This window comes from Mus musculus, chromosome 4, assembly GCF_000001635.26.
Source record: "Mus musculus strain C57BL/6J chromosome 4, GRCm38.p6 C57BL/6J".
Lineage (NCBI taxonomy): Eukaryota > Metazoa > Chordata > Mammalia > Rodentia > Muridae > Mus > Mus musculus.
This window is the reverse complement of record NC_000070.6, coordinates 93,522,668-93,545,737: the sequence shown is the minus strand read 5'-3', so window position 1 is coordinate 93,545,737 and position 23,070 is coordinate 93,522,668. Positions and strand designations below refer to the sequence as shown.

The following is a 23,070-nucleotide window of genomic DNA, read 5'->3' as shown; positions in this document are numbered from 1 at the left end:
AGCTGTGTTAAAGTGGGAATATGTTCATTTGAACTTATACTTTATGAAATCTATTACTGACTCCTTCTATAGAGTTTAAATATCTTTATTTTACTAAAATATTGTTTTTTTTTCTAAATGTAGAACCCAAACCATTTTCTATCATTTCCTGGTTACAGAAGAGAAACTATATGGTCTTAAATTTTATTACTGCATTTTGAACATTTTCTTTTAAAATTCTAATCTATATTACAAGAATTATGTAAGTAATTAGGATACATAGGGGTCCCTTGGTCTTGCAAACTTTATATGCCCTAGTACAGGGGAGTGCCAGGGCCAAGAAGTGGGAGTGGGTGGGTAGGGGAGCAGGGCAGAGGGAGGGTACAGGGAACATTCAGAATAGCATTTGAAATGTAAATAAAGAAAATATCTAATTTTTAAAAAAATAGTTAAATTACTGAAAAAAAAGTTATTAAAGCCAACCCTCCAGTTTCCCTTTCCATCAGATCTTGACACTGGTCTTGGTGGTCGTAAAAGAGGAAGAGTGGCCTGACACTGGCCTCACAGCGATGCAGTTGCTGTAGAGCAGCAGGCCAAACTCAGACATGCCTGGGCTTTGTGAAGTGGGAAAACTTGAGAACTGTGCAGTAGTATTGCTAAGTACTGGCTTACTTTCATGTTGTTTGTTTGTTTGTTTTTAGGGGCATGTAACCAATGAAGCAGCCATTATATATGATTTGGTCTACACTTGTTGGAAAAATTCCACAAGAGGATCTCCTGGAAGCTAGCAGAATTTTTTGGCTAGTACCTAGCCAGGCAGTCATTGGAATCAGAGCTACAGTCAGATTAAGGCCAGCCTGGCCTACATTGAGAAACCTCATTTTGTTAAAAGTGAAATACTTTTCAGTTAGCATGCAATTGGTTCAATAAAGACTTTTGGGAAGTGTCAAAAAAAAAAAAAAAAAAAAAAAAGCTGAAGCCAGATAAAGAGAGAGATTTGGTATTTTCCTGACATGATGGATGTAGTATTTGGGGATGGGGATATATGAAGAGAAGGGATGCACACTCAATTTGATAAAATACAAACAAATTGTTCAAAGATGACCTAGTCGGCCATCACTGCAAAGAGAGGCCCATTGGACTTGCAAACTTTATATGCCCCAGTAGAGGAGAACCCCAGGGCCAAAAAGGGGGAGTGGGTGGGTAGGGGCTTGGGGGGATGGGTATGGCGGACTTTTGGGATAGCATTGAAAATGTAAACGAGGAAAATACATAATAAAAAAATATTAAAAAGAAAAAAAAATTGTTCTCATTGCCTAAGATCTTCACATTTCTTCAGGCTGTTAGAAATGCTCATGCCAGGCCTATTGGCTGTGGTAGTGGGCTGTAGCACTAGTAGACAGTGCCACTATATAGAAGAACTGGTAAGGTTGAGAGAACTCAAACCCAGTGAATCTCAGAGTTCAGAACTGAAGGAAGGAAGCAACTAAGAGCTCTGAAACAGACAACCATGACACCTCCCTGAGAGAACCATGGCAAAAACACCTGGAGTCCTTTCCCATGCAAATAGAGCATCACTAACATTTCAAACTGAACCAATAGGAAATATCTACTCCTAAATCCCACCCTACACCTCAGTGTTTATAAAGTCCCTGACCACATGAATAAAGTGCACAAGCTATTTCACCAAGGATCTTCTGAGAGCAGCTGTTTTACTAAGCTCTAACACTTGGAGAAGAGTTCTCTCTGAATCTCAGACCACCTGGCTGGTCAGGATCATGCCATCCCAGCTGGCCCCTGCCACCCCTGCTGCAGTCCAACACTGCTCTCTTCACCATTGCCCCTGGTGCTGCCACAGTAGCAGATGAAAGCCAGGACCCTGATTACCTTGCCTTGTGCAGGCGGCCCAAAACCCCTTGCTTTCCTTCTATGAACTGTGACATTTCAGCCACTTCCACCCAGACCAGAGATCCAGGGAACCTATTTGTCTCAGTTCCACCTCACCCTCTGGGTGGATATCAGACAACAGTGGGCCTGTTGGACTTGCTTCTCTATGCATCATTAGGGTAGCAGTGCATTCTTGAAACTACTTTACTTTCTTTCATTTCAACTGTGTAGTTCTTCAGATTCAGGCACTACCATTAGCTTCTATGGTAAACTGACACCTGCTTGGGAGATGAAAACAGAGCTATATCCCTTTTGTCAGGACTCCAGTGTAGCCTCTTATGAAATTATGTCTTCTGCCCACATTGCCAATTGGCACACAGAATAGCATCCAAACAGTGCCTATTATCCCAAATACAGAATTAATATAATTCAGTAGCAGAAACATAAGCAAACATTAATAAAAAGTAAAAAGAAAAGAAAACAGAAAAAAAAAAAGAAAAACAACGATGACAGTAAAACTTTGCCTGGTGTTGTTTTTTGTTTGTTTGTTTGGTTGGTTGGTTTTTTTATTTTTGTTTTTGTTTTTAGCAGAGAACCTAAAGACATTTCTCCTTAGAGAAGAGCTATAAAGGGCACCTATAATAAGAAAAAAATCCTCACGTCTTTAGATATTAAGAAAATACAAATTAAAGGCACAATTATTATGCCTTTAAGGTGGTTATTCTCTTTTTTTCCATTTTTTTATTAGCTCATTTACATTTCCAATGCTATACCAAAAGTCCCCCATACCCACCCACCCCCACTCCCCTGCCCACCCACTCCCCCTTTTTGGCCCTGGCGTTCCCCTGTACTGGGGCATATAAAGTTTGCAAGACCAATGGGCCTCTCTTTCCAGTGATGGCCGACTAGGCCATCTTTTGATACATATGCAGCTAGCGTCAAGAGCTCTGGGGTACTGGTTAGTTCATAATGTTGTTCCACCTATAGGGCTGCAGATCCCTTTAGCTCCTTGGCTACTTTCTCTAGCTCCTCCATTGGGAGCCCTGTGATCCATCCATTAGCTAACTGTGAGCATCCACTTCTGTGTTTGCTAGGCCCCGGCATAGTCTCACAAGAGACAGCTACATCTGGGTTAAGGTGGTTATTCCCAAATGACAGTTCAATCTTTCTTAGAATTGTGGAGCTGAATGGTTTTTAAAATAAGACCTATTTTATCCATATCAATACTACCACCATACTACTTTGAAAAAGTTAAATGTGCAGAAATATTAAACAACATCCAATGAACAGGCTTATGCCTACAATTATTGACAAATTGTTAGTGGTTTGATTTATCTTGTGTATTTATTTCTCTGTAGTATGTCCATATATAATTGTAATTTTTGAGGTTGTGTCCACTGTAATACATTGTTTTTACATACTTCCTGTCTTACCTAAAAGCAACCTGATAGGAGGTAACTTGAAAATTTATAACCACAAGCAATGTCAAAAATAGGAAACACCACCTTGCAAATGCCAGATTTATTTCTTCAGATGAAGAGATGAGCTATACTCAAGCTGTGCAGATCCATGTGTGAGCTGAATCTAAAGCATTTTCTTCTCTGTTCTAACTATCTCTAGGCCTGAGCCTGGACACTTCTAGCTTCTAAACACACTAATCTTCCAAGCTGACTGATTCAATGTGGCTTCTCTTGGCTTCTCACTGAATTGTTCTGCTTAGCCTCGTACTAACTTGGCAATGTGTTCTAATCCTCTAGCTGCTTCTCATTCCCCTGCTCATTGTCTTCATCCTTATCTAGCTTGTTCTCTCTGTAACCCGTCGCTATAGAACTGCAGTATACATATACCTCTCGCCCTGTTCTATACCAAATGTGAATTTTAAAAAATCCATGGATATCTTTTCTAGAATATAGAAGAAAACTGTGAATGAAAACTGAGAGGGTATAACACAGGAGAGGGCAACTGGCACAGCAATGTCATCGCTAAGGTCCAAGTGAAGCAATAGGCTTTACAATGAACAGAGTCAGAGCTTTTGTCTACAAAGGCTAACTTTATGACAAAGTCATGAAATGCTTGCTTTTTCCACTTGTCTCAAAAGCAACATACAGAGCACAAGCAGAAACAACTTCTATTTGTTAAATCAAGGCGAACGCTAGTCAAGACTTTTGTGTGTTCCGAGTTACCTCTCAAGTAGGGAAACTGCAAGTAAAAGCAAATAGCTTTGAAACTCACATAAAGCTGGCAGGAGTAAATTATTTATTTGCTTCTTTACTTTATATCTTTTCACAGAGGGATTTTTAGGGTCTTAGATAGGAGGGAAGAGCATTAATATTAATTGAGCATTTCTTATGAACTATGTGCACAAAAAGAGTTTGGGTTAGGTCTAAATTGCCTTTGTTTTAGAATGAAGACACGGCTGCGGCTGCTTGGAGAAACTGTTTGACCAATGGTATTAAATTTGTGTCAAATATACAACTCAAACCTCCTTCTCTTTCTTCATAAACTTTGATCTTTCTTACACTCTGAATTCATTATGGGCTCTCTATATTCATTGCCTGCTCCATAAATGCAGCTATAGTCTTGTGTTGCTGTTGTTGTTTTTAATTAACACTGAGAAATGATCCTTTGTACTTGTCTTTTTCATACTTTTATCTCTTGCTCATAGAGCTATTCATAACCCCGCTCAGCTGACAAGTAGTTCCACCATTTCCACAGCAGCTTGAGCTCAGAGCACTATAAAGAGCATTTTGATTTAATTAAAGGCTTGAAAACAATCACTTTGAAAAAAAAAATTTTTACATGCTTGGTTCAAATTTCCTCCCTCACAACCAGTCACATCTGATGATAAAGACAAGAAGTGGAAATCCTGAAACTTAGCCTTCATTCATTACATCTGTTTTGAATACATGTAAAAGTAAGGAACTCTTTTAATATAAGCACTGTCCCCAAGAGGAAATTTGCAGAGCATATTAGATTACAAATTTTAATAAACTGGTATTAGCCTTATCACTTTTGAGCAGAGGACAGAGAGACTGTTTGGTGGTGTTTCTGAGTCTCTCTAGTGTCTTATCAGCTTCAGAGACAAACCACTTTCTCGTATCTACTGCCCATGCTAATTAGTTTACAGCCCATCAGCCACGTGTCTACACTGAATACAGCAGAGCCATTCGAAAACACTCCTTTTTCTCATAAAAGTCAAATAGAAGCAATTCTCATTCAGTGTGCCTGCTAATGCAGGGAAACATAATGGTGTCTGGCTTCCGGAAGACAAGGGAAATATATTACCTAATTAAATCCCACACATCGTTTGAAAGTCTATATAAATCTTTGTGTCTATCTTTAGTTTCTGGAATTCAGCCTTACCTTACTACTCAAATAAACAAGGGGAACCCACTAAGAAACTGAATTAGAATAACTGCAATGTATAGGTAGCTACAGTCTATATACCACCCATATGACCTTGCATCATTAATACATATTTTGTAGCTTAAAGGTCATTTCTATTACAGATCCATTTTCTCTTTAGCAGATTATATTTAGGACATTTTAATTCTTACCACCCTGAAACTCAACAGAAATTCTCAGACTAAGTGTAATTTAAAAATAAATAACTGATCTACTTCATGTCCGAGAACACCTTAAAATACAACCATTACTTGGTCTTTTAACCGTCCTCCATTCCTGAACCAGTGCATAAAGGGTTTTAGAAAAATCATACTCTTTAATCCACCCTGTGATAACTATTGTTTTACTCTTCTCTGGTTTTCTCAAAATGTCAAAATGCTTTTATTAAGACAGGTGATTTGAAGAGGCTTTGATACCAATCTCTTAGTTTCACATTAATATTGAAAGGAGACAGCACAGGGCAGGCACCCAGAACAAAGTCTGGCAGTTCATAGGCACTTCCTTCTTACCAGCTCTCTTACTCTGTCTCTGAAAAATGAAATGCCATTACTCAGAGAGTTATTTTGTAAAGAAAGAGAAAATAGCGGGAACTCATATTTCAAAAGAATCAAAATTCAATATGTGGTGTCTGGTAAAGATACTGCCAAATTTGAAACTAGAAAATTGTAGAAATAATTGAAAAAGAAAAGTAAATCCTAATGGACAAGATGTTAACTTTCAGCCATCCTTTTAATAAGATTATTGATTTTATATATTAATGGGTGATGACATTTTGAAATTACTAGATATGGTTTGTTTTGTATAAAATAAGCTGGTGATTGTGAATCATAAACAAAAGCAGCCACATGGAAAATGAATGCTGTTAAAAAGAATGTTATTTCCTCAGATGCAAGATTCAGGAGTATTTCAGAAAATTTGGGTAGACTCTTCCATATAGCGATACTTTACTTGGTACAGTAGCAAAGAGCACGTCTAGCACTCTGCCAGTCATGATGCATGCACTTTGCAGAGGCCACCCAATCAATAGTGAATGCCATTGTCCCTGACAAAGCCTGCTCTTCCTCACAGGTTAACTCACAGAATGGTGAAGAGCTATTGTCACTTTCCTACTAGAAGTGGAAGAGAGAATACACCAGTGTCCTAGGGTGTTAGCTGGAAGGGATGTCAAAGCCCTCTTCTTCTCGGTTACTGCTTAGAATCTGCACTATGATAGGAGAAGGTGAAATATATTGATTATTTTCCTTTAGTGAAGAATCGGGAAATCTAATAATCTGAAAAAAAAAAGTAAACCCAGTAGAAAGGCAGAACTAACAGGCACTAAATCTTTTATCAGACTCCAAGGAGATCTGAAGATGAGCAAAGTGGTTTCTATGACTGTATCACTTGCTTCATAAAGTGGAAAATTGGGGAGTTATGAAATAAATATAATGCCATGTCTTTCTTTGCTTCAATGTATTTGTCCATTTTAAAACCAAAGATAACAGTATAAAAGAGTTGGTGATGTTAGTGATATTAATGATCTCTTCTGATCAAAGGAGTCTTTATTGGGGAGAGGAATGAGTCAGGATGTACATGGGACTGTCTTAATTATACACAGCAAAGAAGACAGTAAGGAAGGAGCACACCTTAATAATAGGAGTAATTGAGGTTTCCCCTCATTCTACCAAATGGGAGAATAACCAAGGCTTTAACCTAAGATCATTGGCCATGCTGATAAGCCTAGAGCCACAGTCATAACTGAACAGTAGAATTTTGTAGAGAGCAAAATAACATATTAGAAAGCCTTTCAAGGCTTCTGTAAATCAGATCAACTCGTTCCAACAGTGAAAGAAGGACCAGATCAAAGAATTAAAACAAAATAGATCAAGTGTGGCTAGGCAGAAAACAAAAGAGGAATTCCAAAACTGCATTTAATTTAAAATATGTTTATAGTGCCCTCATCAAAAACCACTGTACTTGGTTTTTGTACTTAATCCCAGCACTTGGGAGTCAGAGGTAGGCGGATTTCTTGAGTTCGAGGCCAGCCTGGTCTACAGAGTGAGTTCCAGGACAGCCAGAGGTACACAGAGAAACCCCGTCTCAAACAAAACAAAACAAAAACTGTACTATGTTTTCTTTCTTTCTTTCTTTCTTTCTTTCTTTCTTTCTTTCTTTCTTTCTTTCTTTCTTTCTTTCTTTCTTTCTTTTTTTCCCCCCACAAAGAAAGAACAGATAGTTCAGTTGCCAGGCTTCTGCACAGATTACTTCTATGAAACCTTATGGAATACTCTGTCTTTGTTTTTTTTAAAGACAGTTGCCTCTGTGCAGAAAGCCTGCAAAAATTGTTCATGCAAATTAAAATATGTAGGGATTTGGTATTTCTCTTTTAGAAATTTAGATTAGGTAACCCAATCACAAAAGAACTCACATGATATGTACTCACTGATAAGTAGATATTAGCCCAGAAACTTAGAATACCCAAGATACAAGATATACTTTGCAAAACACATGGAATTCAAGAAGAAGGAAGACCAAAGTGTGGACACTTTGCTCCTTCTTAGAATTGGGAACAAAACACCCATGAAAGGAGTTACAGAGACAAAGTTTGGAGCTGAGACGAAAGGATGGACCATCTAGAGACTGCCATACCCAGGGATCCATCCCATAATCAGCCTCCAAACGCTGACACCATTGCATACACTAGCAAGATTTTGCTGAAAGGACCCAGATATAGCTGTCTCTTGTGAGGCTATGCCGGGGCCTAGCAAACACAGAAGTGTATGCTCACAGTCAGCTATTGGATGGATCACAGGGCCCCCAATGGAGGAACTAGAGAAAGCACCCAAGGAACTAAAGGGGTCTGCAACCCTATAGGTGGAACAACAATATGAACTAACCAGTACCCCCAGAGCTCGTGTCTCTAGCTGCATATGTAGCAGAAGATGGCCTAGTCGGCCATCATTGGAAAGAGAGGCCCATTGGTCTTGCAAACTTTATATGCCCCAGTACAGGGGAACGCCAGGGCCAAAAAGGGGGAGTGGGTGGGTAGGGGAGTTGGGGGGGTATGGGGGACTTTTGGGATAGCATTGGAAATGTAAATGAAGAAAATACCTAATTAAAAAAAGAAATTTAGATTAACTGTAAGAAGTTCTTTTAAAAACATTGACACATTTGCACACCCAGGAACATGTTCTGAGCCTGCTCCTTCTGTGAACACATAGATAATTCCTGGTAGTTCAGAAGAAAAATTAAAAAAAAAAATCTGGTCTCCCATTTACTTGTTTTCCTTTGTTTGGTCTGGGGATATTTTAGTGAGGAGTCACTTTAGAAGTAATTTTGGTCCTATTTGCAGCATTTGGAGAACTGGCTTTCAGGAGCTTGACGGCTCCTGAAACCATGCCTTATCTGTGAACCAGAGAGAGATGATGGGTAGTAACTATAGCTCAGTTCTCACCTTGACTTTTTATCTCAATAATTTTAATTTCATGACAAGAGTTTATTAAAAAAGAAGGGAAATGACTAGGTAAGTGACTTCCACCAGTTTCGTCAGACAATGGCACTAAGGATGCATTCTTTTTAAGCATCTTTGTGTTACATGATTATGTGGAAACCCTTGTTGCATTGATTCCTTTTTGTAGCCTGGATCACCTGTTTACTACACAGGGACATTGAGTTTTCACAAGGAGTGCGGGGCAGAAGCTGCTTCAACAGAGCAAGGTAAGATGATGACCCACAATTTGCCTATCAGACTTTCCCATCCATTCATCTTGCACCGCAGTCTTCTGAGTCTCTTCTCTTAGGTTGTCTACTTTGGGGGATAAATAGGAGCATCTAGATAAGGTTGAGGTTCTGGGTTTAACTATGCAGACATTGGTCCGGTAGCAAGGGAGTTTTTGCTTCTGAAGTGTGAAAGAGTTTTTGAAGTGATTTTGCTGGTTCTCCCTTGGCTGGGAAGGATGTTACAAAGGGGACAATTATTGGAGTTGGGACTGTAAGGAGAAATCATCGCACACACTCATTAAATAATGTCCTTGGGTTTCTGGGCTCTTGACAGATCAGATTGGTGAGCTGTAAAAAATTGAGGTACCTGGCTCTTAAGAGTTTGACACTCTTGCTTTAATCTTATTGTCTGGCCTATTGTGGGAGGAACATAGATAAGGGTTTAGATTCCTTAGAATGTTTCACCACTTACAGTAAAGAGCTTCATTAGAAAAAGTCCTATAATGTCAAGTTTATAAACTATGTTCTAGTTTGTGGCTTCCAAATTTAGTTTATGTATTCACTGGTTCAGTAAGTGAAAAGCAATGTTGCCTCTCAGATACAACTCTGCATAAAAACAGACCTCTATTCTCTTATAAAGCTCAGAGTCTAGAAAGGATTGAATCTAGATACCAATGATATATTAGTGACAGTCACTATGTGAATGGCATACAATTAGGTGTTTGAGGCCAAGATCTGATTGCTGCTTAGTTTTCATTTTCACCTTCACACAGACTAGAGTCATTTGGGTCCAGTGAAACTCAAATGAATAAAGGCCTCCAGGAGATTAGCCTGTGGGCATGTTTGTGGGGTCACTATCCTGATTACTAGTTGATATAAGATGACTCAATACACTGTGAATTTTGCCTCCAAGGGCAACGTGGATGTCCCTTGCCTGGGCTGCTGCCTGGAACCATGTTGATGTCCAAGGGTTGAGCAGAGCTGGTCCCATCCCTTACTGGATGCAGCACTCAGGGGAGGTACCCTCCCTTGCTTGGGTAGCACATAGAGCTGGCCCCGTTAGAATGGGTGCTTTTGAGCTGACACCCAACACCTTGAGAAGGAGAGAGCTGAACCTGCCTCTCACTTGGGTGAGCAAGACAAAACAGTGCTAGAGTCCTGGCCCTCATTGTGTGGGTGTGTCGGAGCTGGGGGACTGACCAACCAGCTACCATCCAGGCCAAGATCCAGGGCTTTGAGTTGACTTGCCTTCACACCTACTCCATTTATGAACTGCTAGATGGCATGAAGGCATCAGTCCTGCCGATCCAAAGCTTTTTTTCTTTTTCTTTTTTTTTTTTTTCTCTTTGTTTCCTTTTGAGGGGAAGAAGATTCAAGATCTGAAGGGACAGGGAGATGAGTGGGATTAGGGTGTATGATGTGAAAATTCACAATGAATAGATAAAAGACTTATAAGGAAAGCTCTCTGGGCAGAGAACCAGTGGGCAAAACAGTAAATGGAATTCCTTCTTGGTTTGTACTTGAGCTCCTGCCCTAGCTTCCCTCCATGATAGAGTGGATATGGAAGATGAAATAAGCCCTTTCCTCCCCTAAGTTGGTTTTTCATTACACTAATAGAAGGCACACTACAATAGACACGTTGGTTTTAAGAATAAAGACTAAAGGATGAATTGGCCATGCACAGTATCTCCAAGGTAAGTAAGAACATGCCACACAGAAAGGAATAAGAGTGTTCCTTTAGGCAAAAGTAAAATTCAGGAGAAAGAGGTTAGCTCAGTGTGAAGCCATAAATAAGGACAAAGGTCAGTTTGCTCAGGACACCATATACAGAGAATGCTTGGCTTGCTTCTAAGGTAATTTCAACTGATATGAGCTCAAAGAGTTTAAGACTAGCTTGTTATGTTACCAGATCTAGCTATTAGTCATAGGCTAGTTGCTGGGTGATGGGGTTAATAAATACCACATCTTTCTACCACCTTGAACAGAAAATAGACAAAAATATCCACTATAATACAAAGCATTAAAGAATTGGGTTTCAATGGAGACATCAGCCACTTCCGGATCTGAGAAGAAGCTCAGAAAAGGATTCTTAACTCAGGCTTTGAGTGGGTATCAAACATGTGTATAAAGTAAGATAGTATTTAACTCAAGTATGGAGGACCTCTGTGGAGTTAGCTGAATTCTCCACAGGTCAGGGAGCCTTGCAGATATTGAGGGATTTTGTGTTGTGTAATTTCCTATATTTTACTGAATATCCACCAAAGAAAATTCCCAACTTCCCTTTGTAAAGAAAAAAAAAACCAAATTACCAAATGGTCCAGGCCCCAATAATGCAAGTAATTCCTCTACCCATTTGTGTCATTTTTCAAAAGTCTACAAGGATTTACATCTACTCGACAAAATGTTAATTTATGCTTCAGGAAAAAGAACAGAGGAATATATATCTTGAGGTGCTCTCCTTTTTCACTTTGAATCTGAGTTCTGTACTAACTTAAAAAATGGAATAAATTTACAAAATAGACATCAAATACTCAACAGAGAGGGAGAAAAAGGTCCCTATTTATCATGTTCTTGCGACTGTGGCTGAGTGATATATTGTGATTACAACTTTTTTTAATTGGCAGGCTTCTAGGATGCGCTGGGGATTGGTGACAAGATGATGGATCAGTTTCTTCATATTGGCTGGTTGATCCAACAAACCCAAAGCACATATTGACATTTGTCACTCAGCATTGGAGCCCTACAGACATCTCTGCTGATTAGTCAAACACTTCACCTCCCTTTAATTAATGTTTTAAGAGCAGAGCTTCAGAGAGATGCTCAAGGGAAGAAATTTTTACAATATAATGGAAAAGGGGGTTTACAGGGAACCACTTGAATAAGGAGTGAGCATAGCCAGGAAGGGAGAAATCAATGACAGTGTTTTAGCAGCTTAACCCTGCTGGCCCTTGCATGTTAATAGATTATTTATGCATCACATTGCTATGAGAAGAAATTAGTATGATTAGCATTTTCTGTTTATTGACTGCTCATCACAAATCGGAAGACTGTTTACATGTATTTGGGTTTATTACCTTGAAAAATCATTGGCAAGGAAGGGCAGGACAAGAATTTATCATCTCATAAACTCAAAGCTTATTTTACCTTAAAGAAGAAAGGTATAAATGAACAGAAATATATTTCGCACTGTGTTGTAAAGAAAAGAGATTTTTTTTTTTTAATTTCCAAGGGGTAAAGGCCACTTGTACTGGCTAGTTTTGTGTCAACTTGACACAGTCACAGAGAAAGGAGCTTCAGTTGAGGAAATGCCTCCATGAGATCCAACTCTAAGGCATTTTCTCAATTAGTGATCAAGGGGGAAAGGCCCCTTGTGGGTGGGACCATCTCAGGGCTGGTAGTCTTGGTTCTATAAGAAAGCAGGCTGAGCAAGCCAGGTGAGGCAAACCAGTAAAGAACATCCCTCCATGGCCTCTGCATCAGCTCCTGCTTCCTGGCCTGCTTGAGTTCCAGTCCTGACTTCCTTGGTGATGAACAGCAGTATGGAAGTGTAAGCCGAATAAACCCTTTCCTCCCCAACTTGCTTCTTGGTCATGATGTTTGTGCAGGAATAGAAACCCTGACTAAGACAAATTGGTACCAGCTGAGTGGGGTAGTCCTGTGACAACCTGACCATGTTTTGGGGAGGACTGTGGAAGGACTTTGGAACTTTGGGCTTGAAGATCCATCCATTGTTAAAAGCTCTGTTGGATGTTGTGTAGGAGCTTGGAAGATAATGTTGAGAACACTGCAGAAGATGGAGGTCTGGTTTGTGAAATTTCAGAGGGAAAATTAAAGACTCTTTTCAGGGCCACTGCTGTTTTGAATGTGAAGATTCTGTAGTTCTGGTTAGCTGGGGCTGAAGAATCAGCTGTGATTAACAAGATACCAGAACTACCAAAGCAAAAACTTTGCATTACTGGGACTATTGATGCTGGTTAGCTGGAGCTAAGAAATTAGCGGTGATTAAGAAGAGGCCAGCATCATTGAGGTGACATCTTCTGGGAAGTGTTTTCTGAAAGCACAAAGAGGCTGTGTTCCAGAGATGGCCAAGGTTGTACTCCTGCTGCAGCAGGACTTGGTAATATGTAAGGGTCACCCAGGTGGTACTGGTTTTAAAGGCATGAAGGGGTCACGCAAAGCAGCTGAGGCTCGGCACTGTGAGAGGCCATGGAAGGCCATTGGTGAAGGTGCAGCCTCAGTTGCAATTGAAGGCCCAGGACTGAAGGGGTCATGCAGTGTTTTGGAGATGCCAGTACCATGAGATGACCACCAAGAGCAGCAGCAGCAGTGGAGTACAGGCATCTGGAGCCTAGAGGATGACGTGTGTGCTATAAAGGGCCTGGCTGGAGAAGTGACCCAAGCCCTTGGAGGAGCCCAGAAGATTGTGAGTTGGATCCCAGACATTGGACAGTTGGAGATTGACTTTTGCTTTTGATTGTGACTGTGCCCTGATATTTTCCCTCTTGAAGGAAGAAACTGTTTTAGTGGAGCCCACAGTTAAGAGACTTTTAATTGTAAAAAGACTTAGAATTTTAAAAGAGATGGATATTTTAAAGAGATTGAAATTTAAGAATATGTAAAGACTGTGGGACTTTTAAAGTTATTTAGAATGGGGATGAATAAGATTGTAAGGGTTGAGGCTTACTAGTGATGTTTTTGTGTGTCAAGTTGACAAGGGGTCAATTGTACTGGCTAGTTTTGTGTCAACTTGACACAGCTGGAGTTATCACAGAGAAAGGAGCTTCAGTTGAGGAAATGCCTCCATGATATCCAACTCTAAGGCATTTTCTCAATTAGTGATCAAGTGGGAAAGGCCCCTTGTGGGTGGGACCATCTCAGGGCTGGTAGTCTTGGTTTTATAAGAAAGCAGGCTGAGCAAGCCAGGTGAGGCAAACCAGTAAAGAACATCACTCCATGGCCTCTGCATCAGCTCCTGCTTCCTGGCCTGCTTGAGTTCCAGTCCTGACTTCCTTGGTGATGAACAGCAGTATGGAAGTGTAAGCCGAATAAACCTTTTCCTCCCCAACTTGCTTCTTGGTCATGATGTTTGTGCAGGAATAGAAACCCTGACTAAGACACCACTTAAAATAGGTAGTTAGGAGGGAGCTTTGAAGTTTGACAGGAGTCTAATCTCATTCTTTAGTTAATAGCTAAGGATTTTCAGAGTCCTTATGATGTTTGCAGGAATTGGTCATCCTTCTGTGCCTCTACTACTCTGATGATTTTGAAGTTCAATTCACCACACAATTTCAATCATGCCATGTTTTAGAAGAAGGATGTGTGCTAATCCTATAGTAATGATAGTGAAGCAGATGCATGGAGAGGGGCCCAAATAATGTTTACCTTTCTCCTTTGACTGCCATAATGATTCATAGGTATATGAGGAATATTATTTTGGGAAAGTGTTTTCTGGGTTCAATAGTTATGAACATCAGTCTGCAAGGATTACTGCTCTGCTTGGCAGTCGGAGTGACCAGAAGCGAACCCTGGGTTTGTGTTTCTAATTGTTTCAAGCCAGCTCTTAGTAAATGGAAAAGAGTTGCAGTTTCAGAGCAAAATAGAATTTTGGTTTAATCTCAAGTCCTTGATTTCCTGTACGCAACTTTGAACAAGATTTAGAAAACTGACATGCTGAAATGTAAAAATGAAAAGGCCCCCCTTTATCTGCTCACCTCCTCTATGTATTTGCTACAGTTTGAACATGATCCCTGTAGAATGGAGTAAGTGGACTTTTAAAGTGGAGCTAGCTCACCAGGTAATCCTCTCAGGGGACAGCATTGTTCAGCTGTTAGTGTCTGTTGTAGGATTGGTAGAAAGCCAGTTTTGGCCCTGTGTGCTCTTTCTCTCTCCCTTTCTATTTATCTCTCTGTCAATGTGTCTTTTTCTGTGTCTCTCTCTGCCTCTCTCTCTCTCTCTCTCTCTCTCTCTCTCTCTCTCTCTCTCTCTCTCTCTCTGTCTTTGTCTCTGACTCTCTCTATTGCTGTATCTTTGTCTTTCTCTGTCACTATCTGTCTCCCCTCCCCTCCCCTCCCTCCCCCTCCCTCCCTCCTTCCCTCTCTCTCTCTCTCTCTCTCTCTCTCTCTCTCATCTGGCTGCCTTCTACCTTGACATGTTGCATCATGGAGGCCAGCACTAGACACCAATGGCAGACATCAATCTCAGACTTTCAGGCCTGGGAACTGTAGAATCTTTGTGATGTTCTGTTGTAGCAGCACAAATGACCCAGATTAGCGTTCCTCCCTCTATCTAGACTGTGTTTGAGCCTTTCTGTCTTCCTTGCATTTACCATACATCTATATCACCACAGCTTTTTCCATCCTATGTCCTCTATCCTTTCATTATTCTATTGATTATTTTTTATCAAACCAGGTAAACTGAGAAGGGTTATACACTTACTGTTGTTGCCAGTTAGCATGGTAAGATTTAAATATTTGACTTCTATGATTCTTTCAGATATAAGAGTAAATTACAAAAGGAAAAGCTTCAAAAGCAAGCAAGTCAGAAGGAAATTTCAGTGTGAACAATGTTTTACACATAGATATCCTAGTTTGAAACATACTGAAGAGACCTCTAAAATCAATTGTATTTAGTTTCTGTAAATGTAATTTATTGCTTATCAAAGAAATATATATGTGCACATATATTGTTAAAAGCCAAGAATTACAGGAAGACATAATAGAAATCATCAAAATAGTGCCATTTCAAAAAACAGCTACTCTTAACTTCTGATTTTCCAATTGCTTTGGCTGTATTATTAAATAACATATATCGTAATAGTGCCACTTCTCGATTTTCAGTTTAAACTACTGTTTATTGATTTTCTACCACAGAATATCAGCATTGGGATCTTGTACTCCACCCATACACACTTACACAGTTTCTCTTTCTTTATTCTACTGGAAAAAACTATATACCATTTTGGGCTAAATCAATACTTAGTTCTTGCCTTATTATAACTGTGGAAATAGCATATAAAGGGAAATTACATTGTGTGTTGTGTTATATTTTTTCTTGGATGACCTTTTTTTTCCCCCTCTGAAGGTAACTTTCTGGCACACACATCCACACATACTTAATTTGTTATATTCTGGCCCCTGGTAATTATCATTTGCCTACCTTTCAAGAACCTTCCAAGATTTATTAAGAAGCTTTAGATTAATGTAATACCTTGCATGTACAATAAAACAAAAGGCAATCAAATAAGTCTAAAACTGTATTTTAAATTTATTTTATTTTGTTTATTTGTGTGTACATGTGTGCAGGTACTTGTGGAGGATAAAAGAGAGGGTCAGATTCTCTGGAACTAGAGTCACAAGCAGTTGTGAGCCACCTGACATGGATGCTAGCAAGCAAACTGGGCTCTGAGGATGAGTAATGAGTATGCTAAACTGCTGAGCCATCTTTTCAGCTCCTAGAAATATCTCCTTATATCTAATTTCATAGTTCAATGATGACATCAAATTTGATCTTATAGTAATGTGAGAGGTTTCCCCAGTTCTACTCTCTCTGTGGTTCCTAAGATGTCTGTTGACATGGAGAGCTGGAGAGGTTCTTTTATTATGTGCAAGTTGTGAAAAAGCATCGCCAACACTGCTGTATATATTGAATTACTACAGACAGATAACCCTTATATGTTTCTATATAAAGACATTATCTAGGTGTGGGAGATCACACTTGTAATCCTAGTTCTCGGGGCGCTGAGGTATGATAGTTGTGAGGCTGAAGCCTGTTCTACATGGTGAGTTCCAGCTGCGTACACATAAATGTACACATACATGTACATGCATACACATATACATCATAACCTATACACATACATCAAATACTGCATACACATCATATTCATATACACATTTACATATATTCCCAATAATTCATTTGTTTTATCCCATTTCTCTTTGTTATCATTACAGTTACATGAAACTGGATATATGATAGTGATTTTCTGTGACAGTTTAGGTTCAGGGAGAAGCATTGTACAGGAAAATCTGGGAGCCTCAGCTATAGTTTATGCAGAAGAAGTCCGAGATCACAGCAACAAATGTGAGTTTTTCTACATTGAGACCTGGATTTCTTGTCGAGCTCTTACTATTTACATACTCTTGTCACCCAGAAGCTTCAGTGTGCCTCTGATCTCCTGACTCTGGCCTAGTGACATCTGGGAAGACACTGCTCATTCTTTGGAATGAATGGCTGATGGAGTGAAAGCTTGAATTCTCTGTACTGTAGGTAGTCAACGCAAAGGTGAGACTTCTGAAAGAGTAAAACGAGGCAGGAGTGAAACACAATAGCAAGGTTTCAGGCAAGGAATCAGATATGCTTGGGGCTGAGATGGTTTGGGAATGGAAAATAGCTTATTTTTAAAGCAGACAGGAATTTTGAGTGAATTCAGAAGGTAGAAACAGGGGAGGCAGGGAGACATTTGTCCCCTGGGGCTGACAAATGTCTTGCTCTGTTCTCAGATGGCATTTTCTCTGTTCCTTTATAAAAGTTGTTCCTGCCATGTTCACATTTGAATGGGCCTCACTTGCAGCCTGATAAACCTATTTACCTCTTAAAAGACAGTATCTCCAAATATGTTACATCCTCAAGTACCTGGGGCTGAAGGGGTGTCTCATTGGTATGGAAAATATATTAGTGGAAATCACAATACAAAAAAATTCCTGTTTTATAAGTCATTGCATAAAGGAGATACATTCCCAGGTAACAGTGCTGAGAAGTAACAATCCTAAAATATAAGGAAATCTTCAAAATGATAAACATATTTCATCACTCTCTTTAATCTGCACATAAACTTGTAAAATAGGATTTGCTTGTGCTTTGTTGTTTTTAATCTTAATTTGATAGTCACTGAAATGGCAGTTCAGCTGTGTGGATAATCTAGTAGGCAGAAGAGGACAGGACTGATGTTCAAATGAAGGTACCCTGACTCCAGGGCTCACCCTCTACTACCAACTCTGATTCTCATGGCTCTAAGTTGAGGGAATGGATATTTTCATCTCCGAACTTTTGCCCTGAATGCACACAGTGCACTCAGATGCTAGTTCAAACAGCATTGTCTACAGGTTTTTTCCTTCACCTGAGCAGAGGGACTATTGCTGAGTTCCCTCCAGTATGAACTTAACTAAGGGCACAGCTTGCTCTGCAAGATAACAAGATGCAAAATAAACTGGTGCTGGATTGGCAAAAGGGGAAGAGTTAGAGCAAGTCTTTTTCTTTTTCTTTCTGTTTTCATCATTAAAGAAAATGAAATACATGCATCTTAACATAAGTTCAGAAGCAGATCAAGGCTGAGAGCTTTTAGAACGGAGGTAACTAGCTACTTCCTTACTTCAGTGACTCCATTTGGTCTGCAAGTTCAATAATGTTCCATAAAACCACAAAGAGTTCAGCAAGGTGCAAAGCAAAGGTAAAGGTATGTGCCTTGGGAAAAGAGATCTGAGAGAATTAATTTGTTATTTAGAGGAAAGATCAGTCCTGTAGGTTAGCTATTCTAATTCAGGCTTGGAGGGAGAAGTGATTAACATTTCTTTCTGCTTGAGTGGTCTGTGGAATCCAAAGCAGGAAATAAACAGAAGGAAGTATTTAGCTTCTTGCATAAAGAAATAATAATTGAATACGGGCCTGATAAATAATAATCGAATATGAGCTAATCTGGCCTGGTAAAGATACTGGCCCAAATAAACAAATGATAAGAACTATGCACACTCAATCATCAGCCATATTTGTAAAGGAATACCTCCATGAAATGTCAGTGTGAGCCTTTTTGAAACTGTATTTTATCTATTATAGACTACGAATATATATTTACTTAATAAGAGTTCATATAAAATTACCTCTAACAAAGCTTCCAAGGTCCCCTTTACTAACTTCTATAATTCTACCTTCTCCCACAAAGGACTCCAGCATTACTAATTGCATGCACAGTGACTTTCTTAGGAAGTGCTGTATCAGTGTGAGGAGTATGTACACCTTACTTACCTCTAATGTTTTTCTTGTATTGCTTACACTATTAAAATAACTCCTTAGTCCACTTAGCCTATACTTTTCTTTAGGTGATAAATCTGAGTAATTATTTTGTGTTTTCTGTTGTTAGCAGTTTGTTTATTGAACAGTTTTTTTCTCAAAAATTTTAATATATTCACATACATAAACAACTACTCTGGGTTTACATCACTTCCAGTAGCGCATTCATCTGTTCTTCATGAAGTACTATATTGTTTGAATGTGGTAAGATGTTCTTTTACATAGAAATTTTAATTATAAAATGCACTTGTTATTTGACATTTTGAGTCTGTTCAACATTGATATGTACTGTTCCCAGCATCAAACAGAAAAATTATTGTAAATACCACCCATTAAAATACTTTGTATTATTTCATTATTGAAAATGTAGAGTTTGTTCAAAATGGAAACTTTAGCAACTAGCTACATCCTCTTCTTTTTTTTTTGTTTTATTTATTGTGTTCCAAATGTTACCTCCGTTCCTTGTTCCCCTTCAACAGTTCTTCACCTACCCCTTTGCCTCTGAGAGCGTGCTCCCCCAACCCCCCCCAACAATCCCAGTCCCCCATCGCACAAACTTCACACTCCACACCCCCACCTCACACACCTATATCTCCCTTCCCTGAGAGCATCCTCTCCTACTGAGGACAGACAAGGCACTCTTCTGCTACATATGTGTTGAGGACCATGGAGCAGCCTATGGTCTCTGGGAGCTTTGAGAAGTCCAGGTTAGTTGATACTGTTGTTCTTCTTATGGGGTTGCCATCCCCTTTAGCTTCTTCAGTTCTTCCCCTAACTCTTTCGTAGAGGTCCCCCAACCTCAGTCCAATGGTTGGCTATAAGTATCTGCATCGGTCTCAGTCAGCTAATGGTTGGCTATAAGTATCTGCATCTGTCTCAGTCAGCTGCTGGTAGGGTCTCTTAGAAGACAGCCATGCTAGGCTCCTGTCTGAAAGTTCAACATGGCACCAGTGATAGTGTCAGGGTTTGGTGCTTGCCCATGGAATAGATGCTCACCCAGGATTTGGTGCTCACCCAAGTCGAGCTGGTCACTGGATGGCCTTTACTTCAAACTCTGCTCTACTTTTGTCCCTACATTTCTTTTAGACAGGAACAATTCTGGGTCAAAAATTTTGAAGGTAGGTTAGTGACTCCATCCCTCCACTGAGAGCACTGTCTAACTACTGGAAGTTGTCTCTTGAGGTTCTATCTCCCTGTTACTGGGCATTTTGACTAAGGCCATTTCCATTAAGTCCTAGGAGCCTTTCACACTGCAGGTCTCAGACTTTCAAGAGGTTCCTCCTGCTCCCTAACCCCTGCAGCTCATTCTCCTGGCCCTCTGAGCTTCTCTCCTGTCTCCCAAGATACTTGATCCTGCTCCCACTTTTCCCTCCTTTCCCCTCTCACACCCAGGATTCCTCCTCCCTCTGCCTCCTGTAATTATTTTGGTCCCCCTTTTAAATTGGCTTGAAGCATTTTCACTTGGGCCTTTCTTCTTGTTAAACTTCTTACAGTCTGTGGATTGAATTCTGGGTATTCTGTAATTTATAGCTAATATCCATTTATCAATGAATACATATCATGCTTGTTTCTTTGGGTCTGGGTTAAATCACTCAGGATGATATGTTCTAGTTCTATCCATTTGTCTGCAAAAGTCATGGTGTGTTCATTTTTAATACCTGAATAGTATTCCATTGTGTAAAAAACAAACAAACAAACAAACAAACAAACAAACAAACCTCACATTTTCTGTATCCACTATTCAGTTGAGAGGAATCTGGGTTGTTTCCAGCTTCTGAATATCACAAATAAGGCTGTTATTAATATAATGGAGCATGTTCCTTCTGGCATGGTGGAGAATCCTTTGGGTAGATGCCTAGAAGTAGTATAGCTGGGTCTTCAGCTAGAACTATTTCAAATTTTCTGAGAAACTGCCAGACTGATGTCCAGACTGGTTGTACCAGTTTGCAATCCCACCAGCAATTGAGGAATGGTACTCTTTCTCCACATCCTAGGTAGCATGTGCTCTCACTTGAGTTTTTGATCTTAGCCATTCTGATTGCTGTAAGGTGAAATCTCAGGGTCATTTCAATTTGTGTTTTTCTGGTGACTAAGGATGTTGAATATTTCTTTAAGTGCTTCTAGGCCATTAGAAATTTCTCTGTTGAGAATTCTCTGTATAGCTCTGTATCCCATTTCTTAATTGGGTTATTTGGTTTTATGAAGGTTTGCTTCTTGAGTTCTTTATATTTTTTGGATATTAGACCTCTTTTGGATGTCAGATTACTAAAGATCTTTCCCCAATCTGTAGTTTTTTGTTTTGTTTTATTTACAGTGTCTTTTGCCTCACAGAAACTATTTTGTTTTATGAGGTTGTTTAGGGTCTGTTATGATTAATCTTTATTGTTAGCAGGACTGGATTTAGAATCACCTAGGAGATATTCCTCTGGGTGTGTCTGTGTTGGAGCTTCTAGAGAGGTTTAAATAAAGACATGGCCTAAACTTGGGCAGTACTGGCCCAAGACCTGGATGCATGATGAAAAGGGAAAGGGGTAAGCCTCATGAGGACCAGCATTCCTCTCTGTTTCCTCCTGACTGTGGAAGAGATGTAAACAGCTATGTCATTCTCCTGCCATCTGCCCTTGCCACCTTGATGGACAGTATCCTCTCAGACTTTTAGGTGAATATTCCTTTCTTTCCCCCAACTATTTATTGTCAGGTATTTTGTTACAGTCGCAGAATGTAGCACCATTGGGGGAAAGTCACAAATTGAGGGCTCCATAAGAAACACAATTAACTATTTAGTGTGTATGAAACTATTAAATATATTTACTGACCATTCATTACTAACCAGGCACTATAATCAGTGATTTAATTTAATGCTGTAAACAATATCATGCAATGAACAGTTATACCCACTCACCCAAAAGCAGAATGACTTCTTACTTAGAAGTCAAGAAATTTATCTTAGGTCCCATAGTTTCATGACCCTACAGAGCAGGATTTAAATTCATAACTTCAAGAAATATAATTTGTGTACATTTATTTTCTAATTCATACACAGCATAAAAATCCTAATGTAACAGTTAAGTCAATTGTTTATGAACAAATACCTCATGCTTTGTTAAATTAAACATTTGAGAGAAGTAACTCCCCCGGGAAGTTCAGGTTCTTGCTTTTCATTGTATTTACATAGTTAGGATGTTTTTTGCTTTCTTTCTCCACCCGGGTGTCAGGTTTTATTTAGTGCATTTATACCCTTTTATAATAGTCACACTTAACCACTGGCTGCTCATGGTTTGTTTGTTATTTTTAAATGTATAATAATTTGTGTAAAGCTGCCCTTAAAGGTTGATATTCATTAATTAAAAATGTGCTCTAAATGAAAGAAATATTATACCTAAATAAATAACAAGTCATTAACTGCAGAAATGGCTGCCCTCTGCTGTAGGTTTAATTGTGCCTCATGAATGATGATAAAAAGACTGAATTCGTTTTACATGCAGATTCATATCCAATTCAACCTGGTAGTTTGCTATAATCAAAGCCCCTTTAAAGAAGTCCTAGTTAGTACATATGTATGATTACTCCATGGACAATTTTATTTGACTCTTCTAGCCATCAGCTCTGTTGATGTTGATATAACTTCACTAAGCTTCGGAGGATAATGAGGTGGTGTGATACACTGGTCAGGTGTCATTGCTATGTACTTCCTGACACAAGGCTCCAAGAGTGTTTTTGATTCTGAAGGCATGGGTGACAATCTGGGTTAACCTCAGAGTAGCCAGAGATTAGAATCTCTGATAATTTTCTTCTGTGTAGTTAAGTTTGTCTCAAAACCTTAGAATACTGAGACAAACTCTCCTAAAACTTCTCAACAGACCTTTGCTGTCTATGTATCTCACAAAGTATCTCCAAATTCAACCATTAATAAAATTATATGTGCATCTCCATTTAGTATCATAATTTCTTTATTATTCTCCTTAAACTTAAATAGGTATTTGAAAATTAATTAAACCCTCCTCTGACTTCTCCCTGATCTACTTACTATGCTCT

At 39.3% G+C, this 23,070-nt stretch overlaps 1 non-coding gene across 1 annotated transcript; it reads left to right on the top strand.

Annotated features, from left to right (window-relative positions):
• Nucleotides 1–460: 460 nt before the first annotated feature.
• Gm23443 lies at nt 461–588 on the top strand. Its single transcript, XR_003955482.1, has one exon. It is a non-coding gene; the product is annotated as a small nucleolar RNA SNORA61 (small nucleolar RNA).
• The last annotated feature ends 22,482 nt before the right edge of the window (nt 589–23,070 follow it).